This window comes from Nelumbo nucifera, chromosome 5 (genome assembly GCF_055504915.1).
Source record: "Nelumbo nucifera cultivar China Antique chromosome 5, China Antique-T2T, whole genome shotgun sequence".
NCBI classification, from domain to species: domain Eukaryota; kingdom Viridiplantae; phylum Streptophyta; class Magnoliopsida; order Proteales; family Nelumbonaceae; genus Nelumbo; species Nelumbo nucifera.
This window is the reverse complement of record NC_142653.1, coordinates 22,010,058-22,019,525: the sequence shown is the minus strand read 5'-3', so window position 1 is coordinate 22,019,525 and position 9,468 is coordinate 22,010,058.

Genomic DNA, 9,468 nt, shown 5'->3' with positions numbered 1-9,468 from the left:
ATTTTGTATATATTTATGTACATATTTGTATTTGTAATGTTTCCAAACTGAGCCTTTCTTTTTTGTCGATGTGCAACCATTATGAGTAAATTTGTTAAAGTGTCTTGGATTGGTGCTGGTTCCAGGAATTGGACCCAATTGGTCATTTTTAGGCCCTGATATAGTGTCCTAAATATAACCGGTTTGGAGCCTGTTCCACCCTATCCCAAACTAATTCAAATCCAACCCAAGCTATATACATAATAATACATATGCATATATAATGTATAATGTATAATGTATAATATATTAAATAAATTATATATAATATAATATCTCTCTCTATATATATATATGTATAATCGGGTTAAAAGGGTTCATTCCAATTGTCTCGAGAACTAGTCGGTTCGATTTTGGGTTTAAAAATTATAAACCCTATCAGGTCCTCGAGGTCATCAATATTTTATGTTGGGTCGGTAGGGCAACAAACGAATTGGATCAGATTTGGTAAGGGTATATCTGATCCGATCCATTAAGAAAACCCAACTAATCCGAATTTGAATATATTATCAGATATCTTATTCGGATATGATTCAATTAGAATTGTAATAAAAAACTTGATGATGTAATATAATATATGATATATATTTATATAAGTAATATATAGAATATACATATATAATATGTAAATAGTATATAATATACAATATTTCATAACTCTCGAATTGGGTCATGGCAGATCAGATCAATTTATATTCGAATTCGACCCATGCAGGATTGTATTTGCCCTATGTTGGCATGTTCAACATACTAAGGCCATGTTTGGGAGTGTTTATGTTAAAAATAAGTGCTTTGAATAAATGCTTAAAAACAAGTGCTTATTCGAATAAGCACTTATTTGCAATTGGTACCCAACTTTTTCAAGTGCGTATTTTAAAAAATAATCACTTATTTCATATTTTGTGTTTGGTGGTCTATTTCTCCAATAAACACTTAAATAAGCATTTTTTTACTATTTTGTCCTTCATTTTCTTTCAAATTGCACGAAAGCACTTTTATAAAAGTACTTGTATGAAAGTATTTTTACAAATGCACTTTTACAGAAGTACTTTTGTAAAAGTACATTTATAAAATTCATGTAGGGATAGTTTTATAAGTGATATTTTAAAATTCAACTAGGGACTATTTTGGAAGAAAAAAATGAATAAGTGCTTATTGTAAGCACTTAAATGAAAGTTCGAAATTTGGGCTTAAAAAATACGCCCTTATTTTTAAAATATGCACTTAAAAATAGCTTTAAAATATTTTTAAAAATACAAAAAAATAATTATAATATTAAAATTACGAATAATTTTATGTTTTTACAAAAATACATCACGAAATTATGTACTAACAATATAAATTAGGGTTTTCTGGATTATTCAATTTAAATGTTATTCAAATAATAAAAATTTGATGGTAAAAAATAAAATATTATTTAAATATTTCAAGAACTAAATATCTTAAATAACAAAATATTAAAAATAAAATGATTATATAACAAAATATTTAATATTATATGATAACTTTAATAGAAATAAAATTCAAATATCACAAATTTTAAATATTTTATATATTATTTAAATATTTTAATTAATGATATGTAATATAACTAGATTTTAAATAGTTAAAATAATGAAATTGTTTAATAAAATTTAATTTTCTTAAAAATAGAAAAAATAATTATAACATAATATTCAAATTAATAATAATTTAATATTTTACAAAATTAATAACGAAATTATGTAATCCTTCCCCACGTAAAATTTCTCCTAAACTACCTCCCCCACTATCATGAGTTCGTTTTTTGTGCACTGGACGAGTGAACCCGCGAATTAGAGTCGTCCATGTTGATCAAGAGAAGGAACACATAACATTAACGTTCCAAGTCTCGTTAGACAGGTTCGATGCGGTTCAACTGGCCGCAAAATGACAAAATGGAGATCAAAACCCCTAATAAACCTCATTTTTGGCTTTCCCTTGATGACCCGAACCAGCGGCGACGGCGAGAGCTCCGGTGGTACCTTTCTCTCTTCCTCCTCTTGTTGTTGTTGTTGTTGTTGTTGTTATTATAATAAGGGGCTTTTTGTGTCAACAGAAACCACCACACCTGAAACTGCAGCAACCACCGGTGGGAACAGGTGGACAAGAAGGTATGATCCGAAGTTTGATCTGAACAAGGTGCGACTATTTGGGCTTCTCGTTTTCTTTTTAGTATTTTGATGCTCTGATTTCTTAGAAACAAAGAAATAATCTCATACTTTTGAGCAAAAAATGTCAGTTATATCTCTCTCCTACTTGTTCAATGTATTAGACGGATAAACACGTTTTGATATTTTGATTTCTTAAAAACAAAGAAATGAGGATTGATTATGTTATCATGTTGTCTAATTCGGGATTGATTAGGTTATCATTTTTTATGCTCCCGTTATCAGTAGAAGAATTTAAAATCCTCCTAACATAACCAAAAGTTTATCAATCAATTCTTTCTCAAATCAAATAAAAAATAAAGTTTATCACCTTATTAATTAAAAATTCTCTCATGCAAGAAGTTTGAAACTTCAACTGTAAATATCTCCAGAATTTAAAATCCTCCTAACATAATCAAAAGTCTATCAATCAATTCTTTCTCAAATCAAATCAAAAATAAAGTTTATCACCTTATTAATTAAAAATTCCCTCATACAAGAAGCTTGAAACTTCAAACCGTAAATATCTCCACATTTACCTAAAAAGTTGCAGAATATATTTTTATTAGTTGAAAATATCGTATAAATATCCCCCCCTTTAACTGAATGTTTTTTTTTTAGCTAGATTGAATATTAATAACCATTTGTTGGAACAACAGAAACAGGGACTGTGAAGGAGATAAACTATAGACCCATGGGTGCACAGAACGCGGGTTTACCAAAATCAGTATTTTTCAGCAAGTAATTCCTAGTAATTAAAATTTTCAATTTACCAAAATTACAAAAAAAAATATAGTTTAGGTGTTGATGTTTAGTAAATAATATTCAATAATATCAGTAATTATCGAAAATACAAAAAATATTTTACAAATTAATTTATCCATTTTCTTGGTTTTTAGATGGTTTATAATATAGATTATATAAGAGGTGTTTTAGGATCAATTTTAAATGGAAGAGATTGTTTAAAACAAATTTTAGGAGGGGGTTGAACCGATTGGTAAAATGAGAGAGAGAGAGAGAGAGATTTGGAGTGGCAGTCTAGTGAAAGGGTAAGGGAAAAAGGGTAGAGGTTTAAGGAAATAAAAGAGATAGGGGAATGGAAGGAGAGGATTGCTGACATGGGACCTAATCACTTTATAATATAGTATAGATAGATAAGTAATATATTATTTTTTTATTGTTTTTATTAAGCTTATATTATTGAAATTTAATTTTTAAATTACTATTTGAATAACCAACTATTGTTTTCAGTATAATTGGATCTATAATTTTGTCCCAATTAATTAACCAATTTGAGACCCTAAACCAAATTGGGGCTTTTTCACTATAATTATTTATTATTCATAAACAATATAGTTATAATTGCTTTATTTAATAAAAAATAATATAATTTATTATTATATATTCCAATGGCATTTCCCCGCTAGTTGTATGTAGAAAAAAGGTAAAATAAATCGTTTTGGTTGAAAAGAGAGAGAGAGAGGGGAAAAAATAATCTCGATTCAGACAGATGATATATCTACCACACTGGCACACTGGGACAACTGATGAGACCTGTTCAACAGTTGGGTATTTCTTCTCTTGTCGCACGTATGGTAGTCCACACACATACAACTATCTCAATTCTCAATGATCGCTTTCCTTCGCCCGGAAATATCGGCACATCACTCTACGTGGAGTGGGCCCTATCTGCTTCTCTCCCGAAGGGCGAAGAAGAGGCTAACGATGAACGCCAAATTCAGTCCACCAAATAAGCCTCGCAATTTATATCGGATGATTGTTGATTTATTTGAAGTTTTGAAAATATCGACCATAAGGCATAAGATTCATTTTTTTAATAATAAGGATTAAAAAACGAAAAAAATAAAAACAAATGTGATAATATAATGGGTAAATTGCTGAAACCTCTCGTAATTGCCACCACCTATTCTCTAAACTTTTTAACAGACCCCTTCTTTTAGAATCCTCTAATATGAGGCATAAAATGTACAAGATATCCATACAGTTATTTTAATTAAAATGTTTATTTTTTAAATTTTTTCTTTATATCAATCGCTACCTAAAACCTTTTATTCTTTTTTCTGAATTGATTTATTTTTACAATTTCCCTTATTAATAATTGTTCAAAGGTAAAACAGCAACTTAAGCTTTTGTTTTTTTCCCCATAAAATTTATATTGTTTTTCGGTAGAAACCAACCTCAATAATAAGTGCATGGATAGTTTGGACATTTACGTGTCTTGTATTAGAGGATTCTGACAAAAAGGGTCTACTTGCAATTGTATAGAGTGTTTAGGGGAGGTGATTGCAGTTACAAAACTTCAAGGGAGGCATTTGCAACTTTGCATGAATAGGAATGGCATTTCCCCATTTGAGGGGATGGTCATTCCCTCCCCCACCCTTGGGAATTAAATCTCATTCTTGCTTATTCTAATTCCCATTTCCATTTTTATTTGAACCAAATAGACTATGAAAATAAACCATTTCGATTATGATTTTCAATGATTTCTATTCTAATTCCAACTACAAACCAAGCAGACCCTAATTGTTTATTAGCATTGTCTCGCTATATGTTACTTTGAATGCTTAGGGGATATTGGAATCTTCTTTCATCTACATGCCTCATGCAAGGTGATGGTGCACAATCCGACTGGTCCTAGCTGTCAACGACCTTGCCTCTAAACGGAGCTACAGGGAGCCTGAAACAGAGAAGATGAGGAAGCTTCGGGGGGAACCCGATATGAATGCTCCGAGGCTAAAGTTAGAATTCTTAAGCAAGATAAAGCCAGATGGCGCAAAGTTCACGTACCTTGTTCTTGGGGGGTAGGGAGCCTTTTATAGCCACCTCGTGCACTCACTCCTAAGCTTCTGTCAGGTCGGGTATGATCACCTCTGGGCTCCTGCCAGTTCGGGTGTCATCCCCTCTGCTGGACAAAACCGCCACTGCTCCCTTTTGTCGGAGCCGTCTCTACGACTGGCAATGACGGTGGTAGGTGACCGTTGAAGTGCGGCTGTCAAGCGTCAGATCCCAAGTCAGTCAGGTGCGCCGCCCTTGGATACGGACCTCCTCGGTGTCAGGTATGGTACGTTTGTTCAGTTCGGCGTCCTGGAGACGAAGTGCTGGACTGGCGAGCAAGGTGAAGTCTTGAGTTCGGATAGGGGAGTGTCCCGAACTACCATGAGGTGGGCCAGTTCGGGTCATTGCCTTGTGTGGCTCGGGGCCTAAGGGAGAGTTCGGGCTCCTAGTTCGGGCTCCTCGTAGGGAGTTCGGGCTCTTAGTAGGGAGATCAGGCTCTTAGTAGGGAGATCGGGCTCCTCGTAGGGAGTTCAGGCTCCTAGTAGGGAGTTCGAGCTCCTTGTTCGGATTGCTGGTGGGGAGTTCGGGCTCCTTGTGGGGAGTTCGGACTGCTGGTTTCCTCCCTTTGGTGCTTGCGCCCTGGGTGCGTTGTTGTGTCAAGTTGTTTGCCTTTGTCACGTGTTGAGTGATTACGAGGTCGGGCCAAATCTTCCTTCATCAATTGCCCCCCACTCCTCGTGCTAAGGGTCTTGCCTTTGCGCGGGGAGTTTGCAAGGTGGTAGGGGGATTTGTCCCGTACTTTGAATCTCGGTTGACTGATAGCGCGAGGTGCGTTGTCAGGGTTAGTTTCTTCGAGCGCCCAAAAGACGGAAAACGCGCCGACCTGCCTACAAATGCTGCCAGATGTGACAGCGCGCGCTTTATTTCAAAATAAAAAAAGCGCACCACTGGGAGACGTGATAGCAGGCGTCCTTTCAAATTTTGAAAACGTGTCGCTGCCGCTTTTAATGTGAGGAGACGTGCGCTGTCGTTCTGTCAGTTTCAGAAAGACGTGCGCCGGTGCTCTGTCAGTTTCAGAAAGACGTGCGCCGATGCTCTGTCAGTTTCAAAAAGACGTGCGCCAATCACGTCTCGGTCTCAGGGGACGTGCGGTCAGCGCGATTGCGGGCCGTCGGATTGGCTTTGATCTATGATGTTGCTTCTCAGTCACTGTGGGTATAAATAGTGGGGGACCCCAGTCGCTTTGTCACTTCTGTGCTGCCTCTTGAGCTCGCGTCCAAGTTTTAGCTCGCGCCCAAGCTTTCAGTTCGCGTTTCGAGGTTATCGCTTGTTCAAGTTCCCGTAGTCTTGTTCAAGCTTTTTTCCGAGTGAGTACCTTCCTGGAATCCACCTTCTCTCCTCAATGTCTAGCTCGGAATGCTCAGACGGTTCTTCAAGTGGGTCAGATGCAGGTTCTACGAACTGAGTCGCATCCCCTGATAGTCCTAGCGAGCCGGAGGTAGAGCTCGAGGAAGAGTTCGAACCCGTAGGTCGAGTTGCCTCGGGTAGTTTGGCGTTCACCTCTCGTCGGGGTCGGACGTTAGACAAGTTTGGCTCCTCGACCATGATGCCTGAGGGGCTCCGATCCCTTATTACCTATTACAATTTGCTTGGGGAGTATGCTTATTTCATACCTTCGGGTAGCTTTCCTTGGGAACACGGTCCTGATGAGATCGTGATATTCTGTGAGCAGCTTGCTGCGGGGCTGCGATTGCCTTTCCATCCCCTCCTTGTCGAGGTTTTGAATCACTTCGGCGTTACGGTCGGCCAACTTCACCCAAACTCCATTCATAATTTGGTGGGGACAATCTCCCTATTTAGCGAACAGGGCTTTCCTTTAGACTTGGGGATCTTCTCTTCCATCTTAATGCTTAAGAAGCAAGCGGGTCTCCTCCCCGGACGTAGGCGGGCATATTACCTGTCTCCTCGCCCGGGTTTTAAGCTTTTACATGATCTTCCTAACAAGGTCTCGGCGTGGAAGCGGGACTACTTTGGGGTGCAAAGTGTGCTGGGGCAGACCGGGTGGGGGGTGGCCGCCCCTGACTCCGGTGTTACGCTTGACAAAGAGACAGTGAAGGGCCTCTGACAATGGGCGCAACTTAGGATAAAGTGCCAACAGTATCTGACGGAGGCCAAGCTCATTGCGGCCGGCTTGAATTCGGGTAGGTTCCTTACTTGGAGGTTCTATTTTGCTATGTCTGGCTTTTTTCTGATGCCGAACTCTTTTTTGCAGGTGTGATGGACTCAGGAGGGACTCGTGGTGGGCGCTTGTTTCAAGGCATGAAGAGAAGGAAGCGAGTCGCCAAGCGAACTTGCGCCGAGCTGCCCCGGGATGCGGAGCCCGAGGTACCGGACTACCCGTCAGGGGATCTGCCCAGGGAGCCCGAGATGGCTCCTCTAATGCAAGAAGCAGCAGGGGGCCCGTATGCTGAGACTACTTACACGGGGGCTCCCACCTACTCTGGTGCTCCTGCTTACTCTGGGTCTGCTCATACGCGAGCTAGGCCCTCGGGCTCGGGGGCCCCAGGGGAATTCAGGAGTGTGCTATCGCCGACCTACGCTCTTCAGAAGAGTAAGGAGGCCATTTTCCTCGAGGAGGTCGCGGCGTGGACTGATCTCCTCTACACTAGGTGGCCTGCCGTGCTGTTACTCATGCCATGGTGGTAAGTCAGACTTTTTATCGAGCTCTTTTGCTTTTATCCTTCTTGCTGTCGTTCTTTTGATCACTCGTTCTTTTTGGTAGGTGAACTCTTCTATCCACGCCTTGGCGGCCCAGGTGGAAAGGAGCTCGAGGCAGGCGCGAGCTGCTGAAGAGGCTCTTCGTGCTGCCGAGATGACTTCCCGAGCTGCTGAGGCGGCTGCTCATGCTGCAGAGGCCAGGCAGGCGAGGTCTTAGAGAGATGTCGAGGCCATGGGAGTCGTAGTGAAGCACATGGCGAACCTGAGGCTGGATTTGCAACATCAGGTCTAATACCTTCAGGAGGACATTAGGGAGAGGACACATATCTTTTCTCAAGGTATTGAAGATGCCAAGAAAAAGACTGTCGATGAGTACATCGCCTCGCTGAGCTTTGACGACCTAATGGTGGATTCGTACCGAAGGGGTTTCAAGCTAAGCCGGTGGATGATCCGAAATACGTACCCCGAGCTCGATATTAGTGCCATATCCACTTCGTGCATAACTTAGGAGATGGCCAATGCTGCTGATGGTGAGCCAGATTTCGAGGGCGAGGCAGGGCCTTCGGGTATCGTTGAAGTGCCTTCTGATAATGAAGAAGTAGCTCCGGGCCTGTAATTTTTTTTTTTGAAATGTACTACCTTACTTTGAAATGAAATGACTTTTCTTTTGGTTAAGTGTTGGTTGTTCTTTCTCCCAAACTGAACGTATTTGCCGAACTGACCATACATCCGATCTGTTTCCTACCCAGGTTACCGCACCCGCATGGCCTGTTTTGGTGGTCTCTGAGATGCCGATGTCCCTATTAGTTCGTTGTCTCCGTTTTGCCTTTGGCTTTCTTTGCTTGCCTGTGCCGAGGTTCCTTCGTAAGTTCGGCATCCTAGCCCTTAGGCTTTGGTGGCGATTTTATCCACTTCGCTTGGTGGTCTATAGGTAGTATCGCCTTAAGTTGACGATGTTCCATGCTCGGGGTACTTGCTTACCCTCTAAGGTTTCGAGCTTCTATGCCCCCTCGAGTGCTTTCTTTACTCTATAGAGTCATTCCCAATTTGGTCCGAGTTTGCCCACGCCGAGTTCGGGTACCATGATCTTACGGAGAATCAGGTCGCCGACGCGGAAGCTCCTCTTCTTTACTCTGGCGTTGTAGTACCGAGCTACTTTTTGTTGGTAGGCCACTGTTCGGATGTGTGCGAGGTCTCTTACCTCATCCAGTAGGTCGAGGTTGGTGCGTAACTCGTCTCCGTTTGTCTGATCGTCATATGCTTCTAGTCGCAGTGTAGGTATTTTGATTTCTGTCCGCTTCGGTGCCGTAGGTGAGGTTAAAGGGGGTCTCTCCCGTGGCGGTTTTTTTCGTAGTTCGGTGAGCCCACAGAACACTCGGTAGCTCGTCCGCCCACAACCCTTTAGCTCGGTCTACTCGTGCTTTCAGTCCGCGGAGGATGGCTCTGTTCATTACTTCTGCCTGACCGTTTGCCTGCGGGTGTGCGACCAATGTGAAGTTCTGACGAATTCCCATATTTTGGCACCATTCTTGGAACTTGATATCCTCGAACTGTTTTCCGTTGTCGGAGATCAGTACCCGAGGTAGCCCGAAGCGACATACTATGTTCTTCCAAAAGAAGTTCTGTATGTTTCGGGCTGTGACTGCTGCCAAAGGTTCAGCTTCTATCCACTTTGTGAAGTAATTTACTGCCACCACTAAGAACTTTCTCCCACCTGTTGCTGGCGGGAATGGCCCCAGGAGGTCGA